General features: G+C 47.9%; 1 protein-coding gene across 6 annotated transcripts in view; it reads left to right on the forward strand.

Annotated features, from left to right (window-relative positions):
* THRB (thyroid hormone receptor beta) overlaps positions 1-23,748 on the forward strand; it is a 300,896-nt gene that overhangs the window by 59,970 nt on the left and 217,178 nt on the right. Inside the window, exon 1 of one of the 6 annotated variants that reach the window (XM_074984452.1) lies at positions 16,395-16,411. The exons of the other annotated variants lie outside the window; for them this stretch is intronic. The gene's annotated coding sequence lies outside the window, so the exon portion shown is untranslated. Of the gene's footprint in view, positions 1-16,394; positions 16,412-23,748 lie in introns of those variants that run through there. 6 annotated transcript variants of the gene reach the window in all.

A 23,748-nucleotide genomic window follows, 5' to 3' on the forward strand; every position in this document is an offset into this window, starting at 1 on the left:
ACAGTTCATAGTTAGCAGTTCTATAGTTATTATAGTTAGTTACTCTGTTAAAAGTTGTTAAAAGTTAAGGACTATCTTAAAACCGCAGTGGCCGCCTCCGGGCGGGCCCGCTCCTTTTGTTTGTTGGCCTTCAAAGGCCAACGGTTATTAATATCACCTAACAGACTGTTAAGTGTGCTATTAGCACCTAAGGACTCAGAGTTAAGTTTTAACAATGCCATCCCCTGGCTTTAAGAAGTGTGAATCTTGCCGGGAGGCCATGCCTGCTTCGGATGGCCATAGCAGATGCATACGGTGCCTTGGGGAGACGCACGTTCCCCAGAAGTGCTCCCATTGTTCCAAGTTGACTAATAGAGCTAGAAAAGATAGAGAAATGAGGCTGAAGATGCTGTTAGTTGACAAAGCACTTCAGCCTGCCTCATTGGAGGCAACGCATGCGGAGGGCTCTTCAGGACCGCATAAGAGGAAGGCTGCCTCTTTGACCTCCTCTGCGCAGAAGAAAAGAAGAGCCTCGCCTACTCGATCCCTGCCCCTTACTGTTGGGAACGGGATGAGTGTAACAGGGCCCGCGCACGCTGGCTTCCTCCACTGGTAAAGCCACGGCGCATGCAACCACTCAAGGCCCTGCAGCTACTGGGGAGACGGCACCGAGAGCCGTGCGGGCACTAGTCAGTCCGGCACCGGCTACTGCGGCACCGATTGAGACTTCCCCTGAGGCACCGGGATCAACGACACCGAGGACATCGGCACCGGGATCGACAGCACCGAGGACATCGGCACCGAGGACGACGGCATCGAGGACAACGGCACCGGGATCAACGGCACCGAGGACGACGGCACCAGCGACGACGGCACTGGCAACAACGGCACCGGGAGCAGTGGAAATCAGCATGACACCTGCTCCGGTACCAAGTTCACCGACAAGACCACCCGAGAGGGTAAAGGATAAAACGAAGACCAGGCACCGCAGCCCCTCTCCTGAGGTAATTGCGCTGCCTCTGTCACCACGATCACCACCAGAGATTCGACGGGCAGCAACACCTTCAGCCTGCCACAGACGTCCTTCTCCTTTTCTTTGGAGTCCATCCCAGGGGTCTGCACGCTTTTCTTCATCATCTAGCAGGGATCCCTACGAGTCTTCTCACAGAGGCTCTCCTCGTACGTCGGTTTCATCTCGGAGGTCTCGACATTCCAGACACCACTCTTACATCCTTGGGTCGTGGTCCAGGTCTCAATCGCCGGGCCCCTGTCCCTGTTGCTACGACTGCCATCATTATGCAGGGCGTCAGCATAGGAGGTCGACGTCTCACTATGGATCCCTGTCTACCACCCCTCAACGCCACAGTGTTCTGCTTCCACCTGGGGAACACCACGAGTTCCCCAATCAGAGGCTGGGTCTAAAGACATTGAACCCCACCTCGAAATTCCACAAAGGCAATCACATCAATACAGCCAGGATCCAGAGGAATTGGAGGAGAGATACCATAGTGATGCCTCCTCATCCTCACCAGACGAGGCTGTGGTCCCTGGAGACAGTTCTCCCCCAGATGACCTGAAACAGTTCCAGGAGCTGTTCAAACGAGTAGCTCAATCCCAAGATATTCAAGTGGCGGAGGTGCAGGAGAAACACCACAGACTCCTTAAAAACCTCAGGCCTCCATCTTCTTCTAAAATTGCTATTCCTCTGGATGATGCAATCATGGAGGCAGCCAGTAATATATGGCAGACTCCAGCATCTGCTCCTCCTACCAACAAAAAAGCGGACAAAAAGTACTTCGTCCCTGCGAAAGGTATGGAATTTCTATTTAGTCATCCACAGCCAAACTCGCTAGTGGTTGAATCGTCCCAACACAGGTCCAAATCGTCCCAGTACAAATCTGGGGGATTGGAAAAGGACATAAAGAAGCTGGATCTTCTGGGTAGAAAAGCCTACTCCTCCTCTACTCTGTTGCTCCGCATGGCCAACTATGCCGCTCATTTGTTGAATCACAATTTCGACAACTATTCCAAGCTTACTGCCCTCATGGACTTCCTTCCGGAGGATAAAAGGCCAATTCTTAAGGCAAGTGTGCAAGAGGGCTACGCGGCTTCTCGAGCAGGTGTGCAGATTGCACTGGATGTGGTGGACACAGCGGCCCACGCCGTGGCCACTGCAGTGGTAATGCGGAGAGAGTCATGGCTTCACACATCCGGCATTCCAAAGGAGTTACAGGTCAAAATTGCAGACTTCCCCTTCGACAAAATTGTTTGCTGAATCGACCGACTCAGTCCTAGACTCGAGCAAAGATTCCAGAGCGACACTTCAGACTTTGGGGATATATACCCCACCGTTCAGAAGGAAGAAATTTTATCATCAGCAACGCCGTTATGGTTACCAACAGCAACGTACCCAGTTTCAATGGGGGTATGATCAGGGACGTCATCAACAAACACATTATAAGGGCCCTAGGCGCCGGCCTCAGCAGGGCAACGCCTCCGCAGGGCAAAGTGCAAGACAGCAAGTTTGACGGGTATGTCGAGGGCCACGAAGCCAAGACCGTACCTCAGTGCCAGTCTCAGTACATGTTCCATCACCGACTCAAGCCATTTTACCCACAATGGAAAAGCATCACATCGGACAAGTGGGTATTGGAGATTGTAAACACGGGATACATGATCCCCTTCCAGTCTTTACCTCCACCAAATCCTCCCACCGCACCCCTTCTCAGAGACCCCTCTCACCTACCGGAATTAAGGCGGGAGGTGGACCACCTCCTATTCATAGGGGCGGTGGAGAGATTACCGGAACAATTTCAAGGCAAAGAGTTCTACTCCAGGTATTTCCTGACGGAAAAGAAGACAGGAGGGTGGAGACCCATTTTGGATCTACGCGCACTGAACCAGTACCTACGCAAACAATGCTTCAAAATGACTACGATGGCTTCAATAATCACGGCACTAGACCGTGGCGATTGGTTTGCAGCCCTCGACTTACAGGATGCATATTTTCATATCGTAATTCATCCAGCCCACAGGCGTTTCCTCCGGTTCTTCTTCGAGTGTCCCCGTGGGTGCTCCACAATAGGTGTCGGGCTTGCCCGGCGCCGCAGATCGGATCTTCCAAGCAGTTTCTGCCGGACCGCGCATGCGCCGGCGCACGCCGCTCCCTTGCGCGCTCCTGGCCATGTGCGCGATCCGGTCCCCTCCAGTTCCTCTTAACCGCCGTCGGCTGCAGACGGAATCCGAACTAGGCTAAGGCCAAGTAGCGTATTCAATGACTTTAACTGTTTTTCTTTAAAGTTTTTCAAGTACTTAGGCTACTGCAAGTTAGCCAGTTGTTATTTTTGCAAAAAAAAAAAAAACAAAAGCAACAAACAAACTACAAGCGGGACAGCTTCAGTCCAGTCCCAGTAACAAGCGCCGGAGGCCAGGAGCATAGGGCCATCAGCCCTCCTGCTGCGGCAGGCCATCGAAAGGGGAAAACAGCACAGAGAAGGTGCTAAGTACCCGTTTAACAACTGAAAGACTCACCAACAATGTCCTCTTCAGGATTTAAAAAATGTGAGTCCTGCCGAGAGGCGATGCCAGCGTCCGATGGGCACAGTCTATGCATAAGGTGCCTTGGGGAGTCCCATGTTGCACAGAAATGCTCCTTCTGTGCTAAATTAACAGCCAGAGCAAGGAGAGACAGGGAGATGCGGCTTAAAATGCTGCTTTTTGATAAGGCCCTCCAGCCAGACGTGCCGGAGCGGCCGCAGCAGGAGGGACCCTCCGGGGCCCATAAAACGAAAGCTGCCTCCCTCACCCCATCAGCGCAGAAACGGAGGAAAGCCTCCCCAGCCCGATCCCTGCCGGCAGCAACAGCGAGCGGGACGGGAGGAGTGAGCAGCCCCCAGCCGCAGCAACAGCTGATCGGCGGCGGCACGGAGAGCCACGTGGAAGCGGCTCAGCCTCCGATAATCAGCCAGCCGCCCCACACCGCAGGCAGGGCGGCGGCTAAACAAGCGCCGGTGCCGGCGGCACCGCAGGCAGCGGCACCGACCCCCGGGGAACCGGCGGTGCAGAGCGCGCAGGCACGCAGCCTGCAGGCACCGAAGGACACCGCACGTGCGGCACCGCCTTCGAGCGTGCCGAGCACGGTGCGGACGGGGCCGGGATCCCCTGTGCGTCAGGGGGCGGAGTTACCTCCTCCAGGGAGGGGGAAGGCTGCACACAAGAGGAGGCATTGCAGCCCCTCTCCGGACAGGGCTGTGGAGTTGCTTTCTCACAGCCCTCCGCTTATGTTGCAGACTCCAACCAGAAGGCAGGGGTCCCCCCTAGCCTACCCGGAGCCCCCTTCTCCATTTTTGCAACCAGCCTCACCCTCGCTGGGACCACCTTCACCCTTCCTGGGGTTTGAACCGCTGGACTATTATGCAAAATCGCTCTCTCCAGTGTCTCGACGATCTGCCTCCCCCAGACACAGAGGGTATGCACCAAGGGAGTGGTCTAGGTCACCTTCCCAAGAACAGTGCCTATACTGCCATGGTCGCCCCTACCACGCGGGGCATAGACACCATCGGCAATCTACTAGGGAAAGATCCCCACAGACGATCTCGTACCCCCGAGGGCAATTGTGACCGGGGACAGAGACTCAAGCATCTCAGGGGGGACTGGTTATGGAACCCCGAGATTTTCCCTCGCAAACCTGTAGCGAGAGGGTGTACCATCACCAGCAGGAACCGGAAGGGTCCAGAGAGACGTACCCCAGCGGTTCCTCGCTCTCCTCCCCGGACGAGGCTACGGCCCCGGGGGACGTCCATCCTCCGGACGATCTCAAACAGTTTCAAGAGCTGTTTAAGAGGGTGGCCTTCACGCAAGGCATCCAGACAGCAGAGGTGCAAGAGAAACACCATAAACTCCTCAAAAATTTGAGACCTCCGGCCTCCTCCAGAGTAGCAATACCGCTTGATGAAGCGATCTTAGAGTCCGCCACTACGATATGGCAGACCCCTGCGACTATTCCGCCTGTCCAAAAGAGAGCGGATAAGAAATACTTCGTGCCGGCGAAGGGCATGGTGTTCCTGTTCAGCCACCCACAGCCAAATTCCTTGGTGGTGGAGTCGTCGCAACAAAGATCAAAGACATCTCAATTCAGGACAGGGGGACAGACAAAGATGCCAAGAAGCTAGAGCTGTTCGGCAGAAAGGTCTACTCCTCCTCCACTTTAACGTTGCGAATGGCAAATTACGCAGCACACTTAGCGAACCATAATTTTGACAACTATTCCAGGTTAACCTCCCTCATGGACTCGCTTCCAGAGGACAAAAAGCCGGTGCTCAAGGCCATAGTGCAAGAAGGCTACGCGGCCTCGAGGAAGGGAGTTCAGATTGCCCTGGACGTTGCGGACACAGCAGCACGTTCCACAGCAACGCCCCTCCATACACAAAGAAAAGGTACTAACCTCAACAAAGACTGTACCAGTACCAGCAACAGCGCCCCCAGTACCACAGGGGTTACGAGCAAGGGCGACTTCAACAGCACCAGCAGTACAGAACTCCCAGGCGACGTTCACAACAGAGCCGTGCGTCCTCGGAGCGGGGCCAAAGGCCACAAGTTTGACATACAGATCCAGGGCTGCGCCATCACTACCATCGCACAAGGTCATCCAAAGCGACTATGACCACAATCGCCTCCATCCTTACAGCACTGGACGATGGAGACTGGTTCGCAGCCCTCGATTTACAAGACGCGTACTTCCACATAACTATCCATCCGGCTCACCGGCGATTCCTCCGGTTCATGGTAGGCAACGAACACTTCCAATACAAGGTCCTACCGTTTGGCCTCTCCTCGGCCCCCAGAGTCTTCACCAAGACCTTGGCAGTGGTGTCAGCCTACCTGCACAGACAGGGGGTATTTATTTTCCCGTATCTGGACGACTGCCTGCTCAAAGGGGCCTCGAAGGGGGAGGTTCTGCGCATGATACGCGTCACAGCAAACACGTTCTCTTCACTCGGCCTGGTTATCAATCTGGCAAAATCGAAAATAGACCCCACACAGGACATAGAGTTCATAGGGGCTCGCATAAACTCGGTTACAGCGAGAGTATATCTACCAGAGGCTCGCTTTCGGGCCATCGGTTCCCTCGTGCAGGTCATCACCTTCAGCCCTACAGTGCCGGTCTTGACGTGCTTGCAGCTGCTGGGCCACATGGCAGCGGCGACGTTCGTAGTACAGAACGCCAGGTTACACATGCGCAGCATGCAGCACTGGCTGGCGAGTGTATACAAACCGGCAGTACACACCGTTCACAGGGTGGTGTCGCCCACAGCCGGGGTGCGCAAATCCCTACAATGGTGGGTAAACCCCAGGAACCTGCTAACAGGGGTACCCTTCCACCAGCCGCAAATATCGGTTTTTCTCACTACAGATGCCTCCCTCATAGGGTGGGGAGCGCACATGGGCGAAGAGGTGACTCAAGGACTGTGGTCACCCACGGAACAGTCACTACACATAAATATACTGGAGCTCGGAGCAGTGTTCAACGCCTGCAGACACTTTCGAGACCACATACAAGGCAAAGTCGTCGGGATCAGTACAGACAATACCTCCACCATGTTTTATATAAACAGGCAAGGAGGAGCTCGATCCCGTGCCTTATGCACGGAAGCCCGCTTATGGAACTGGTGCATCGCCAACAATATAATCTTGAAAGCCTCATACTTGCCGGGTGCGCACAACGTGAAGGCAGACCAGCTGAGCAGGCGTTTTGTACTCACACACGAGTGGCAGATCCGTCCCGATCTGCTACGGCCGATTTTCCACGCATGGGGTTTTCCCCAAATAGACCTGTTTGCCACTCAGCACAACAAGAAGTGCCCACGATTCTGCTCCAGGGCAGGACTGGGATGGGGGTCCCTGGGGGACGCGTTCGCGATCCCGTGGAGGGGCCCCCTGCTTTATGCGTTTCCTCCCACAGTGCTGATCCACAAAGTCTTGCAGAAAGCCAGGAGGGAAAGGGCCTGGATGATCCTGATAGTCCCAACGTGGGATCGACAACAATGGTTCCCCCTACTCCTGCGCATGTCGGACCGTCCACCGATGCCTCTTCCGGTGGCGCCGGATCTGCTCAAGCAAGCCCAGGGGTCTATAGTGCACCCGCACCCCCAAAGCCTGCGACTGCAAGCGTGGTTAATCCATGGCTCAGCTCCCTAGAGAGCACATGCACAATGGAAGTACAGCAAGTCCTAGAAAGTAGCAGGAGGACTTCCACCAGGAAGACCTACAAGCAAAAATGGACTCGCTTCACGGCTTGGTGTTCTACCAAACAGCTGGCCCCGCTTTTGGTGCCTATACCTACAATACTAGAGTATTTACTGGACCTCAAGAGAGGAGGACTCTCGCTATCCTCGTTGAAGGTCCACCTTGCCGCCATCTCGGCGTTCAGACATGAGGAGGAAGGGCACACGGTGTTCGCCCACCATATGGTTACCAGGTTCCTCAAAGGGTTGGTAAACCTCTACCCCCCTCGGAAACCGATTCCACCTTCGTGGAACTTGGACCTGGTGCTTACCACGCTAATGGGACCACCGTTCGAGCCCTTGGCCACGGTTCCCCTCCGCCTCCTTACAGTAAAGACGACCTTTCTTCTTGCAATTACGTCAGCTCGTAGGGTGAGCGAGCTCGTGGCAGTCATGGCAACGCCACCCTGCACTGTTTTTTCCAAGGAGGCGGTAACCATACGGCTGCATCCAGCCTTTGTTCCCAAAGTTTCTTCCGAGTTTCACATTAACGAACCTATTGTTCTACCCTCTTTTTATCCAAAGCCTCATAACTCCAACGAAGAGGCGTGCCTACACCTCCTGGACGTGAGGAGGGCGCTAGCCTTCTACGTAGACAGGACCAAGTCCTTCCGGAAAACGGATAGACTCCTAGTCTCCCTCGCTCCCAAATCGAAAGGAGAGGGTCTCTCCTCGCAGAGAATCTCGAAGCACATTGTATCCTGCATAAAAATGTGCTACGAGCTCAAAAAGACTCCTTTATCGGCCACTCCCAGGGCTCATTCCACTAGGGCGGTGGCGGCATCAACAACCTTTTTCAAGGGCGTTGCGTTAAAAGACATTTGCAGAGCGGCGACCTGGTCATCCTACGACACCTTCGCCAAACATTACGCCCTTCACACGGTATTCCAAGAGGATACCCGTCTCTCTGCAGCGGTCCTCTCGGGGACAAGCTGCACATAATCCGATTACCCACCTCCTATCTTGGGTTACTGCTGGGTAGTCACCTATTGTGGAGCACCCACGGGGACAGTCGAAGAAGAAAGAAAAGTTACTCACCGTAGTAACAGTGGTTCTTCAAGATGTGTCCCCATGGGTGCTCCACTACCCGCCCATCCTCCCCGCTTCGGATCTCTGTTAGTGTTTTGCAGGGGCACCCGAGGCGGTTGGTCGAGGAACTGGCGGGGACCGGATCGCGCACATGGCCAGGAGCGCGCAAGGGAGCGTCGCGCGCCGGCGCATGCGCGGTCCAGCAGAAACTGCTTGGAAGATCCGATCTGCGGCTCCGGGCAAGCCCGACACCTATTGTGGAGCACCCACGGGGACACATCTCAAAGAACCACCGTTACTACAGTGAGTAACTTTTCTTTCCTTGTGGGCACAGATCATTTCCAGTACAGAGTCCTCCCATTCGAATTCTATTCAGCACCCAGAGTCTTCACCAAGACCTTAGCGGTGGTGTCAGCATACCTACACAGACAGGGAGTTTTCATTTTCCCGTACCTGGACGATTGCTTGCTGAAGGGAACTTCCCGGGCGGAGGTATTATGGATGATACACATCACCACAAAAACATTTACCTCACTGGGTCTCATCATCAATTTCTCAAAGTCAAAGACTGACCCCACGCAAAATATAGAGTTTATAGGGGCTCGGATAGACTCAGTCACGTCAAGGGTGTATTTACCCGAGGCTCGTTTTCGTGCCATCGAATCTCTCGTACAACTACTAACGTACAGCCCCACTGTTCCAGTTCTCACGTGCTTACAACTGTTGGGGCATATGGCAACCTCCACGTTTGTGGTGCAAAACACCAGGCTGCATATGCGAGGATTGCAGCATTGGTTGGCAACCGTATACAAACCCTCAATCCACACCGTCCACAAGAGGGTGTCACTTACAACAGAGGCATGAAGCTCGCTAACATGGTGGGGAAACCCCAAGAATCTCCTAACAGGAGTGCCCTTCAGCCAACCGCAAATTACTGTGTTCATTACAACAGATGCCTCCCATATGGGATGGGGGGCTCACATGGACAACAAAACCACTCAAGGATTATGGTCCCCCACAGAGAAGACACTGCACATAAACATATTAGAGCTCAGGGCAGTGTTCAATGCGTGCAGGCATTTTCACAGTTATCTGCGCGGAAAAATAGTCGGCGTGAATACGGACAACACCACCACGTTTTATATAAACCGACAGGGGGGAGCCAGGTCTCGTACGCTTTGTGCGGAGGCAGTCCAACTCTGGAACTGGTGCATCGCCAACAATATAATCATAAAGGCTTCATACCTATCGGGGGTCCACAACGTCAAGGCGGACCAACTCAGCAGACACTTTGCGCCCACTCACGAGTGGCAGATCCGTTCAGACCTACTTCACCAGGTGTTCCGCAGATGGGGTTTTCCCCAAATCGACTTGTTCGCCACCCAAGAAAACAAGAAATGTCCCCAATACTGCTCCAGAGCAGGCATGGGACAGGAGTTGTTGGGGGATGCCTTCATGATCCCATGGAGGGGCCCTCTACTTTATGCGTTCCCTCCCACAACACTTATACACAAGGTCTTGGAGAAGGCCAGAAGGGAGAAAGCATGCATGATACTCATAGTCCCAACCTGGGACCAGCAACAGTGGTTCCCATTGCTCTTGCGCATGGCTCAACATCGGCCATTTCCCCTACCAACAGTACTGGACATTCTCACTCAGGCTCGGGGGTCAATACTGCACCCACACCTGAAGAGACTTTGGCTACAAGCATGGCTAATCCATGGCTAAGCGCCTTAGAGACTACATGCTCAGAGGGAGTACAACAAGTCCTTGAATGTAGTCGGAGAACTTCCACCAGAAAGACTTATCAGCACAAATGGTTGCATTTTTCCGAATGGTGTTCCTCCAGGCAACTAATACCCCAGGACGCCACCATACCTACGATTCTGGATTATTTGCTACAACTCAAACAAAACGGACTTTCGCTATCCTCTATAAAGGTTCATCTGGCAGCTATATCAGCGTTTCGGCATGAAGAGGATGGATCAACCACATTTGCCCATCCTGTTGTCTCGCGTTTCCTAAAGGGGTTGGTGAATCTGTACCCCCCTCGGAAACCAATACCGCCGTCATGGAGTTTAGACCTAGTTCTACACACCCTCTCAGGACCGCCCTTTGAACCATTGGCTACGGTCCCCCTTCGACTACTTACTATTAAAACGACTTTCCTCCTGGCAATCATGTCAGCTTGCAGAGTGAGTGAGCTCGCAGCCATAATGTCCACACCACCCTGCACGATCTTCTCAAAAGAAGCGGTGGTCTTACGATTACACCCAGCCTTCATTCCGAAGGTCTCTTCAGACTTTCATATCAACGAACCAATAGTGCTGCCCTCGTTCTATCCTAAGCCTCACAACTCAAATGAAGAGGCACGGTTGCACTTACTTGACATAAGAAGGGCACTGGCCTTCTACATCAATAGAACTAAACCTTTCCGGAAAACGGACAGACTCCTGGTGTCCATTGCATCCAGGTGAAAAGGAGAAGTGCTATCTTCACAGAGGATTTCAAATCACATTGTGTCTTGCATAAGACTGTGTTACAAGATTTGCAAGACTCCTCTGCCAGTTCCGCCAAGAGCCCACTCTACCAGGGCGATGGCGGCGTCAACGGCCTTCTTCAAAGGCATCACGCTGAGAGATATCTGCAGAGCGGTGACGTGGTCTTCCTATGACACCTTCGCCAAGCACTACGCCATGCACAGGATGCTTGATGAGGATACACGCCTGTCGACAGCAGTCCTTTCACGGGCAAGCTGCGCATAAATCGGGTACCCACCTCCTTTTTCGGGGGCGGGGGTTACTGCTGTGTAGTCACCTACTGTGGAGCACCCACGGGGGCCACTCAAAGAAGAAAGAGAAGTTACTCACCTGTGTAGTAACGGTGGTTCTTCGAGATGTGTCCCCGTGGGTGCTCCACTACCCACCCGTTCCTCCCCACTTCGGAGCTCTGTTTGTGTGTTTTTCAGGGGCGTCCGAAGTGGTTGATCAGGAACTGGCGGGGACCGGATCGCGCATGTGACCGTAAGCGCGCAAAGAGCTGACGCGCATCGGCGCATGCGCAACCCGACAGAGACTGCTGAAGATTTTCCGAGCTGTGGCGCCGGGGCGAGCCTGACACCTACTGTGGAGCACCCACGGGGACACATCTCGAAGAACCATCGTTACTACACAGGTGAGTAACTTCTCTTTCCAATGTATGGGAAGTGCTCCACATTTTCCAGCAGTTCTGCACTGACTTCAATAGAAGGTGCATGAGCACCTTGCTCTTCTTGATGTTCAGTGTGAGGCCGAGATTCTCATATGCTTTAGCGAAGGCACTTAAGATGGTCTGAAGGGCTGTGGGAGAAAAAGCAACAACCATATTGTCATCCGCATACTGGAGCTCCATGATCAAGGTTGTTCTCCTTCACATCCTTTGTAACTGGTGACAGTGTTCAGGTGGAAAGAACTCAGCTTGGGTCTCAGAGCCCATAGTGAATCTCCAAGGCTGCAATCAAAGGAAAATAAATCTTTTTACTTGTAAATTGAACGTATTTCTCTCTCAGCAACGTAAGCTGGTTCGATAAAAGATATTATCTCATTCTTCTTGTAACTCTAAGGAAATAATTGGCAGCCAATTAATGCTTAGGAACGAGTCTACAATGCCATTTTATAGAGCCACTTTTCAAAGCAGCAGCGGATTTTTAACTGATTCTTCATGTGAAGTGACACTGGATGAGCCAAATGCAAAAATGTATTCAGGTCACAACACAAAAATAAACAAAAATTCAAAAACAGAAGCATCATGTAGGTACAAAAGACAAAGTCCTATAGCCAGTGTCATAATCTAAAGGCTAATGGGGGAAAAAAGTTAAAAGAAAAAACAAAGAATTCTGTTGCCACTGTTATTCTTTTTCCAAGAGACACTAGATCATCAAGACTATGAACATAAGCATTCTTCTTTTCTCTACAAAATGAGAATATTTCATACTTAATGATTTAACATTGTCCTTAGTCCATGTCTATTTCACTAATGGGCTGCTAAATTGTCTCAAGTGCATTCATGTTCAACATTGAACTGTTTTTGTTTTATATATGCAACCAAAAATGTCTGGAAAATTTCTCAATACTTGGAAGATCTCTCTCTCTCTCTCTTTCTCCCCGCCCCTTCCCCCCGCCCTCTGGATAAGTTAAAAAAAATCTGACTGAAATTTGAACAAAGTTCTAAAACATTTACCTTTTCTGATTAAGAGACAAGTTTGTCACCCAAAGGGCAATTGTTCCAGCAACTACTTTTCAGAACTACACTTCAGAATGAGCGTGCTCAGTACCATAATTATAACATAACTACATCAATGCTTTAATGATACTTTTCCTGAGCCATTTTGTCCTAATTATGCTGATGCCTCTGAGTCATCCACTAATGAGAGTTCCCATTTCACCTATGAATGTGAAGGCTCATAGCCCAGCAGGTGGCAGACTTCAAATTCAAATGCTGGATCTGTTCTATACTGGTTGAAATTAACACTTTATGCTCAAATTAAGATTAAAAAAAATCCCTAATTAATGTTCTGCATTGACTCTAGGCACAATTACCTTATTTTCCTGAATTATCAAACCGCAACTGTTCTATACTCTGCAGAGAAATGAAAATACTTAGTTAAACTTGCTATTAAATGATTTTGTCATCCTACACTACTGACATTTTCTCATACAAAGAATTTCTTCCTGACAGCTAAATAGCAAATGGCAGAAAAAGGTTGGATGCTTAAAAGAGGATTTAGAAAATATTGTGGCTAGTGATGTCAATTTAAGCACAAGGACACTGAATTTCTTAACAAAAGAGACACAAGACAGATGATAAGGTATCTTTCATTAGACCATCTTCTGTAGGTGAAAGAGACAAGCTCTTCTTCATGCAGTCCCAGAACCCAGGCTTCAGCTCAAGCCTGCACATCTACATTGCAGTTTTATAGCCTACAGTGCTAGGCCAAGTCAGCTACCATGAGCCGTGTCTACACGTGCATGCTACTTCGAAGTAGCGGCACTAACTTCGAAATAGCGCCCGTCACGGCTACACGTGTTGGGCACTATTTCGATGTTAACATTGACATTAGGCGGCGAGACGTCGAAGCCACTAGCCCCATGAGGGGATGGGAATAGCGCCCTACTTCGAAGTTGAACGTCGAAGTAGGGCACGTGTAGACGATCTGTGTCCCGCAACATCGAAATAGTGGGGTCCTCCATGGTGGCCATCAGCTGAGGGGTTGAGAGACGCGCTTTCTCCAGCCCCTGCGGGGCTCTATGGTCACCGTGTGCAGCAGTCCTTAGCCCAGGGCTTCTGGCTGCTGCTGCGGCAGCTGGGGATCCATGCTGCATGCACAGGGTCTGCAACCAGTTGTCGGCTCTGTGGATCTTGTGTTATTTAGTGCAACTGTGTCTGGGAGGGGCCCTTTAAGGGAGCGGCTTGCTGTTGAGTCCGCCCTGTGATCCTGTCTGCAGCTGTGCCTGGCACCCTTATTTCGATGTGTGCTACTTTGGCATGTAGACGTTCCCTCGCAGCGCCTATTTCGATGTGGTGCTGCCCAACGTCGAAGTTCAACGTCAACGTTGCCAGCCCTGGAGGACGTGAAGACGTTATTCATTGAAATAGCCTATTTCGATGTCGCTACATCGAAATAAGCTACTTCGATGTAGGCTTCAAGTGTAGACGTAGCTTTGGGCTAGCTGAACATTTTTTTCCCTGCAGCATAGACGTACTCAGTGTGTTTTCTCTCACTCTCCCTCATGCGCCTATCCAAATAACTACTCTGTCCAAAAGTTGCTGGCTGAGTTCACACATGCTGTTCCTAAGATGGGGCTTATGTTTTCTGCTACGAATGAACTCATCCTTCAATTAACAAATCAACCTCTATGGGTTTTTAACCCCATCCATAACAAAGTTTCACCCAGCTAATAACAACATATATAAAAATTAATATGACATTAAGAATGATGGCTAGAGTGGCAACTGAGGATGATCTGTTTAGATGTGTGGGGGAACAGACAATAAGTATTACTATAGGCTATGGTCATATTTTTAAGGGTCATGGCAAACAACTCTCGAGGATGTCATATTTGATATAAAACTTAGAAAATTTTGATAAAAAATGTTTCAGTGATGCAAAGTCATCAAGTTATGCATTTTGGCCCCAATTCAAGAAAGCATATAAGGGTATTAAGGCAAAATCTAACATATCTTTAAATTTTGTGCTTAGGGACCCTTCCTATTTCCACATGGTTCCCTCAGTCAGGACCAGTGTCGATCTATGTAACTATATGAGACTAACTTTGTTGCCTTTATCTTCCCTCCTTCCCTCCAATTTTGTGATCAGGTTGTTTGTGATGGTTTGTCTTGTATAGTAGGCCTTCATCCTCCTGTTGGATCCACAGGATTGTTATCAGTGAAATTCCTATTGGCATAAGGATTTCTTCACATGGAGCCAGTTGTAGGATCAGAACTTGGATACTAAGCTCTTTGACACTTCGTTGTGCTGTGTGTTCCTAAAGTATCTGTAGTTGTGCTGGAACTAGGCCCGTGTCTATGCTAGAGCAGAAAATTGAGGGGTTCAACTCCACCTATGTGAGTGACATAGCTGGAGTTGAAGTACCTTAAGTCAAGTTGCTGCAGGATCTACAATGCAGGGGGTAAACAGAAAAACTCTCCTGTTGACTTCCCTTGCTTTTATCATATGGGATAGATTAAAGGAGTCAATTGGAGAGTGACCTACAGTCAGTTTGGTGGGTCTTCTGTAGACCAGTAACATTGACCGCTGGTTTATCCATCTCAGCTTTTGTCCCCACTGTAGGGTTATGTAACCTAGGGGAGCTGCTGCAACTGTAGCTTCAATTGGTTTCCAGTATATTCAGGATGTTTAAAAATTGTTCCAGCATCCTTGAGCATCTAGCACAATGGGGCTGTTATCGGACCATAATATAAAAGAATAAATACTAATAATAAGCCAATTTATCTTGAGTCACATGCAGCGTTGTTTGGTTTTGATGGTTTAAGTTGAACCTTCAAGCCAGTACTTATTTTGAATGTTCCTGCCTGCCAATAATAAGTTGCTTACAGGAATTAGACCATGTCTTGCATCATGACCTTAGAAAACAGGCCGGAAAAGTCATCCCCATGCCTGTTTTACTTCTGGTAGCAAATTTTCTTAATGATGCCCTTTTGCTTTCAAATAGTTACTTGGCTAACAATGAGAGAATCTCTGGGATTAGATGATCTCAATATAATTGTATACAAAATATATTTATTTTGTTTGTGCGCCCTTACTTAATATTTTAATTACCTGAGGAAATCGGACTTCTTGCTTGCTGTACAAGAATAGAAATCTTTAAATTAAATAAAGACTGTGCTCATATATTGTGGAACAATTTCTCTGATAAATCTTTGTATAAAATATAATGCCATCAGGCTAGGAAAATGAGTGTCTTATTTTTTATTTCAGATGTCAATTTTAAAGCTGTCTCTGGCTTTCTCTAATCCTAGGAACAGTTAGGTGGCAGGTCTGGCACTGTGGTAGCTGGTAAAGTCCTCTAAGTTGTTAGGTAGAGAATCTAAGATGGACAAAGCTGCACTGGGACCCCTAACAAAAGCAGTCCTCTAGCCCAGGTGTTACTGCGTTCCAGTATCTATCACCTGGCAACTATTATCCAAGTCAATAAGGAAAGGACACAGTAGTATGTAAACCGAAGAGGGAGCCGTTTATTTAAAAGAGATATCTCATAATAAAATACAGACCAGACCAGAAGAGAGAGAACGAAACAGTAAACTAATACAAACCCTAAAAACCATAACAATCAGTTCCCCAAAACCAATACCCGCATATGCTAACTGCATTTATATTAACCTTCTTCCCAGTTCCTGTCGGTTGCCTAGGACCTTCAACCTTTGGGCTAATTTTAAGTCCGCGAGCCCTCGATGGTGAGTAGAAAATAAGATGATCGTGGCTGACGCGTGTTACGAATGGCAATGGATCTCAAGGCTACGAGCAATGGATGTTGATAGGAGTCCTGCGGTGTCTGCTGGTATTCTTTCTTGATCGGAGCCCGTGCCACACTGCCACTTGGATGGGCAGCATCTGCAGAATGGTCAGTGCTGGCCTGATGTTTGCCTGGTGGTGGGAAAATCTTATGTTACCAAGCCCCTGCAGGGAAGCCCCTTAGGATTCTCGGAGGTAAACTAAAAGGGCAGGAAAGATCTGCTGCATCAGAATGACTCAGCATAACCCCGACTCCATTTTGAGACTCCATATAGAATAGGGGCTATACCCGAACCATGTAACTGCCCCCATTTTGAGGCATGAACTGTCCTTTAAGTATTTTGGGTTTCACTCCCAACAAAGTTATGGTACGTAATACGGTATCTCCAGAGATCACCGTGCCTCTGTCTTCTCCTCCCTGCACCCCTCTCTGCATTCCCCTTGCAGCAAAGAAGATCAGGAGGGCGGGCTTGACTACGTCAGCCAGGGACTCCACTGCTTTTGGTAGATGCCTCAACATGGGAGGAAGGCAGAAGGGGCCACTTCCCCAGGGCCCAGCAATTCAGAAAAAGCAGCATGCTCTGGACAGCTCTCAGGGCTGGCACAGGGAGGGCAGGGCATTGCGCAGAGCAATCTGGGCAGTGCTAAGGGCTGGCTGCTCCCATCCCCACCCCTTCCACCAGAGGCCCACGCCTCCAAGAGTGCAGAGCCAGCTCCCTCCCTGACCTTACTCAGAGATCTGGCAAGCCTGTCGCCCTCCCTGGCTTTGAGGAAGGTGCAGCTTCCTTGTTAGATTACCTTTTGATGTTCAAAGGGGTTGGTGAAAGGGTCAAGAGCCCAGTCTTCATTTATTATTAAAATAAATTGTTGATCCATTGATACAGTGACTCTTAGTTGTCTGCAAGATCTTTTGAGTGGTCAACATCTTTAAGGCCTCAGGGGCTCTTTAGCCACCACTGCCTTTGGTTGGGCTGGATAAGTTACTGAATTCCTCCTTTGTCTCTGCATTGGATGCAATTGACTCAGTCAGTTGTTTGACAGAATATGTTGTGGGAGGTTGCAGGTACTATCTACTTTCTCTTGGACTCTGCTTCCATTTGCATTGTCAAGACTTTATACCACTGAGGTACTTTGGCTGAGCTGTTTGGCTGAGCCAAATTTTGGATTTGAAACCTATTCTTCTTGGCCCTTTATGCCTTGCATCAGCATGTACTTCAGTCTGTGCCTGTCTATATTACCCCACCCAATGCATGGACTTTAGGCCCACTCCCGGTGGTGGAAGGGAGGGTAGGGGTGGGGAAAGAGGCAATTCCCCTGGAGTCCAGAGATCTAGCTGCCACTCTGCCAAAGTAGCAGGAGCGATGGCTGGTGCTACGGGCCCCTCTGAAGTACCATGGCAGAGACAATCTGCACAGCTCTGAGGGACGTGAGGACTAGCACTACGGTCCAGATGACGTTAAGAGCTGACTGCGCTAGGCCCATCTCTTCTGGCCTTGGCCCTGCCTCTTCTGAGAGTGCAGAGTTGAGCATCCCCCCCACCACACCTTGCCCTGGGGCCTTGGTGACTGAGGTAATTTCGTTTGTCTTTTAATTTCTTTTGCTTGATCTCTGATGGAGTATGGGAATGAAGCTGGTGTAGAGAATTTAAGAAATACCACATGGGACTGAATGATGCCTCTGGCCAATGATCACCATTATACTTTTTGTGGGCTTTGGATGAAACATGACATGCTGTGGCGTGGTGTCTCTTCCATCATTCCCATGCCACCAGCAGATCTTAAGGCCCAGCTGCTTTCATAAGTACCCCATGCATATTTTGAAATACATTTTATAATAACAGAGTTCATAGTTCTCTGTTTCCCTTGGAACAGTTGAAAACACTGCTAACACCTACACAGTGGAATGCAGCTGTCATGGTGAATTGCAATCCAAAATTCAAGGGAAAGTGCTCATGCAATATAGAATATATTTTAATTGATACAGCTAGTTAGAAAAATGAGAAAATCCTGTAAATTTGTTTTCCATATTTTAACTTTAATAAATTATAAATTTAGGTGCGTGTTAATCATTACAACCAGATTGGTCAGATATCTTTTTACACCTTTTACTTCTTTTTTTTTGACTTACAAAGCACATGCCTAATTTTAAATGCACAAGTACAGTAGAATCCCAGAGTTGTGAACATCTTGGAAATGGAGATTGTTCATAAACTCAAAATATGTTATAATTCTTTCAAAATTTTACAACTGAACATTGTACAACTTTAATACAGCTTTGAAACTTTACTGTGCAGAAGAAAAATGCTGCTTTAACCATCTTAATTCAAATGAAACAAGCACAGAAACCATTTCGATACCTCGTCAACTTAAAAAAATACTCCTTTTTTTAGTCATTAATGCTTAACACAGTACTGTATTGTAGATGTTTCTTTAGAGAGTGGGAGAGGTCTCTTCCGCCTGATTGCATGACTCCAGTTCCAAAGGATATGTGTAGTTCGTAACTATGGTGTTCATAACCTTGAAGCCCCATGTCCCTACACACCTTCAGGGGTTCCAGTCCTTGATATTATGATCTAGGCATGGAATGGCATTTATCAATCTGTATAGTGCCTAACAAATTTTGAGGGTTACTGGCCTATATAAATGATTAAGAATTAATAAAATAACAAGTTTCTGTTTGACAATAAGAAGTAGAATGGGATTAAGGGAGAATGGAACCTGTATGGAATACTACAGACTAGGAAACTTCTTGTAAAGCAGGTTGTATTATCACCACTCTGTTTTTTTAAACCAGGAAGATGTTCAAATGGTAGCTTTTGCTCAGACTTTTAGTGGCGGTGAAAACATTGAAAGAGTGACAAATATTTTTAGACAGGAGCTTTGGAAAATTAATTCATGTGTATTAGACAGTATATATTCCCACACAGACATTTTTCTTGAAAGACGTTAAGGTTAAAAGAGTTCCATGTGGATAACTGGACATCTATGTCAGACGTCAGTGACAGTGCTTTTATATAAAGACGTTAGACTGACCATACTGGGTGAGACCATCTAGCTCTGTATGCTGTCTCATGACAGTGGCCAGTGTCGGTGCTTGAGAAGAGATTAACAGAACAGCTAGTTCTTTTATGCCCCAGTTTTTGCTATCAGGACTGGCAGCTTAAACTTTACATACCATTTTCAACATTTAATTACTCTTCAAAACTGTCTAACTTTGTTGCTGTGGTTAGTGAGGAGGTGGTAAACATTCCTAGTGCTTTGAAGTGACATTTGCTGATGATGACCAACTATGACTAATCTCAGGCGATTTCTTATTTAAACTCCTCCAGCAAGATGTTGTAGCCTAACAAGATAAAAAGCCTTCTGAACTGATATTTGCCTTTCTTGCTGGAGCTCATGCTAAGATCTTTTGGAAAAACTGAAAGGCGAGACTAAGCTAAACTAGATTAGGAGCTGAGGTGATGTGTTTTGTGCTTTTGCATTTCTTCGTTACCTGTACAGTGCTGCATCGAAGCTGTTTTCTAGGGTTTGCCTTTTCATTATTTTATCCATGGAGGTAGGGATACAAACTGCTGTGTTTGAATTTGTCACTTATTGATTTACTGTATTTGTTATGATTGATTTAGTCTCTTTAGTGGCTAATATTTACCTTGAAATCTTTCTTGCACGTGATAAACATGGAGAAAATGTCTTCTTCCTCATTGCAAATATTCTACAGGTGAAAATGGGTTCTTTTAGGAATTTCTGTATCTTTAAAGAAAATATGGTGTTGTATTTCAATTATATCATAGATACTACGTCTATATTCAGTGTATAGAGTGTCACAGCTCTCACTCACAGGAAAGGTCTTTTGCCATAAATAGAGAATAAGAGTTACAAACAGTAAGTATTCTGAAGGGCTGTCTGGTTTGTCCAGTATACATGGCAGAGGGCACTGTTGGTACATCGTATATTTCACATTAATGGATGCACAGGTAGATGAGCCCCTGATGGTGGGCTGGCATTGTTAGGTCCTGTGATGGTGTCACTTGTAGAGCTACATGGACAGAGTTGGCAATGGGGTTTGTTGCAAGGATAGATCCCCGAGTAAATGTTTCTGTGGTGTGGCGTGTGGGTACTGATGAGTATTTTCTTGAGATTGGAGGGCCGTCTGTGAGTGAGGACTGCCCTGTCTCCCAAGGTCTGTGAGATCAAGAAATTGTTTTCCAGAATAGATTGTAGAGTGTCAATGACATGCTGGAGGGGTTTAAGCAGGGGATAGTACATGATGACCAGTGGTGTTCTGTTATTTTCTGTGTTGGGCCTTTCTTGAAGTAGGTGACTTCTGGGTACTCATCTGGTTTGGTCAGTCTGTTTCCTTACTTCTCCAGGTAGGCAATTAAGTTTTAAGAATGCTTGATAACGATTTTATAGGTGTTTGTCTTTATCAGTGGGATTGGTTGCCCGTATATATCAATCCTCTTTTTTTTTACATTCCATAAAAACTGGTTGATAAAGTCATGTGTTTTATTCATGTGAGTTCAGAAAATACGCAAAGACAAATTTATTTCATGCCTGTTGTTTAAAAACAATGAAAGAGAAGTGTCCTTATGTGGAAGGGGTTTCTCCTAGTATGCTTTGCAGGCACATCCATTCAGAATAAAGAGAGGACCAAGAAATAAATGCTCCAATCTCATTACTTCCAAAGGTTGAGTTTAAAACACGAGCCTGCATCTAGATGTGAATTTTGCTAGTTGTCACCAGGGCTCAAGGGCTGGACCTACAGGTGAGCAGCATATGTGACTGTCAAGGGTGCTGTGATCAGAAGGCACCACGATCAAGAGAGTCTTAACTCACCTAGGTGATTGCGGCAGTGCCAATGGCAACAGCAGTTCCTTTGGCTTTCTGGGGTGCAGCGCAGCTGCTGGGGTATAACACAGGAAGTGATGGAGTGGGGCTGTCATGCGCGGCCTGGCCTGGCTGTGGCAGGGTTGGAAGCTGCGGAGCTGTGGAGCTGCTGTGAGGCATCTGCTTCTCCCTGCTGTCCCTCTGCCATTAACCCAGGCTGCATGTGGCTGCACATCCCAGCACCCTTCCCTGGACATGCTGCTTTCTGCCACCCTACGGCAAGTAGGATCTATGTAATCTAGAGCTCCACACTGCAGATGGTGCCCTGCCCTCACCTTCCACCTACTAGGACCTGGATGGCAGCAAGGAAGCTGCCTGTGCCTGACCTGAGAGCTAGGCTAACGCCTGCCTGCACGCTTCGGCCTCCCCCACAGGATCTGTCCTGAGATTTGTTCACCTACAGGAATGGGGGAGTGGGGAGGTGGTGGAACTTGAGGCCCCCGGGGTAGGTGCAGGCAGGAGAATGGCCTCATTTTCCCTACGAGCAGTGATGAGTGTCCCCCTCTTTCTTAGAAATCAGCCAGATCAGAAAGGTTATGTGCACTGTGGTGTTTAAAATCCATATCCACATTTGAATTTAGCATCCTGAGTCCATCTGTAGTTTGGGCACTTATGCTCAATTCACTTTTCTAGGGTGCTCCAAAGTCCACTGAATTCAATGAGAGTCCTTCTGTTGACTTCCATGGGCATGGGATTGGACCCCCCGTGCATGAAATTTTTGTAAACATTTCAGAAGAACACCACAGCTGGTTCTTGAACACATGGCAGTGAGTCTCCCCAAAGAGAATGGATGGCGTTTGTTGATAACAAGCTTTAACTAGTGTTGTCTAAATGCCCAAAACAGCACCGTTTAGCAGTGCTGACTTTTGATGACATCTCAGCACCAGAATTGTACATTTGCTCTTCATTTTAATGTGAAAAGTAATCAAATTGTATGAACAAAATTAGGGAAATTATAGAGACATGGAATTAACAGATCTAGTTATTTTTGAAGTGAGGTTTTAGTTTTCCTTTTAAAAACAAAGCATAGTTATATGTCTCCTAATTTAATTTTTTAAGTAAAAAAAAAATTCTCTCATAAAGAACCTAAAAATGCGTAAAGCTGAGGAATTCTGCATAAATAAACTTGAAGTCTGAACTGCATTGTAGTGCGGAAAATGCCTTTTCATCTCTTCACCTATAAATTGAAATAGGCTTTCTAATAGAAACTCTGCAAGTACTTTATTGGGCGGTCTGAACATGTTAGTGAAACCACAGAGTTCAAGAAAGGGGATGTTATTGGACCAGTTGTACAATTCCTGTGCATAGGTCAGAAGGATTTGGAGATAGTCAAAGAGAAAATGAGATGTCTTTGAAGGAAAAGATAAGGAAAGGAGAGGGGAAAAGGTCAAGGAGATTCTGTTCTGCAGTTGATTGGATGTGACAGCAAAAATGTGTAAAATGAAGGCTTTATCATGGGGAAAATTTGAAAGTCATGGATTTGCTTTATTTAAAAAAATGAATTGATAGGTTGCATTATGAAACACACACAGGTTACAGAACTAGGAGCAGAAGAATAGCGTTGGGGCTGTGGAGCCTCTGCTTCCTCAAAGGGCCCATGGCCTTGGACTGCACGTTGTCAGCAATACATTGGTATCTTTGCCCCCTGCAGAGGGTTGGTCAGCAACTGGAGTGGTTCTTCATCTCCCTGCAGGAGTGACAGGCAGAGGGCAGAAGCTGAAGTGCTGACATCTTTATTCCTCTGCAAGCGGCACAGGCTGCTCAGAGGGAAGCAGAGTTCTTCAGAACCCTGCAGAGGGCTACGTAGCAAGGACTCAGAGGGGTCCTGGAAGAAGCAAGACCCCACATAATTCATGTCTCCTGTGACAGCCAACCAGCCATAGCGAGAATGAAAGAATTTCAAATAACTCAAGGAAATAAATGAAGATTAAAGAGAGGGAAACCGGAGTTAAACAGAAATGTATGTTATCCTTCTATGTGCATCTCAGACTCTGATTCAGCTCTGTTAAAGAATGAGGCATTACTTGAACCATGAACACTGTTCATGCTGGATGGGCAGCAGAACTTACACCGTATGCTGTTCTTGCTGTTGGCAGAGATGCATGTGCCTATGTAGATCCTGGCTGGGTTACCAAACTCCACTTTCTGGCAACAATGGTTATTTTTAATCAATACCTAAACCTCAGTTCAGGATTCTTAGGAATATATTGTCTTCTAGTCATGAACTTGTCCTCACTGTCCAATCCAGAAATGGACTCTTCAGTGTTTGATCTTAGAGATAACATAACCAGCATAATTGTGGTTGGCATTGTATGAGGAGTAAACATTCGTCAAATGTTTCCTCAGGCTCCAAAGAGCTCAGTCCAACTTATGTTTTTCTATTGTTACAAGCAAATACACACAAGCCATGTCTACACTAGCCATTGTTTTTAAAAATCTAGGTCCTCGTTTGAAAGAGAGCCCGGCGCATCTACACACGCAGTGCACTCTTTCGAAAACTAAATCGACGGACCGCGCCCCAGCATTCGAAAACTCTCTTCCAAATGTGAAATAGGGAAAG

The sequence above is a fragment of the Carettochelys insculpta genome, chromosome 2 (assembly GCF_033958435.1).
Source record: "Carettochelys insculpta isolate YL-2023 chromosome 2, ASM3395843v1, whole genome shotgun sequence".
In the NCBI taxonomy this organism is placed as follows: Eukaryota; Metazoa; Chordata; order Testudines; family Carettochelyidae; genus Carettochelys; species Carettochelys insculpta.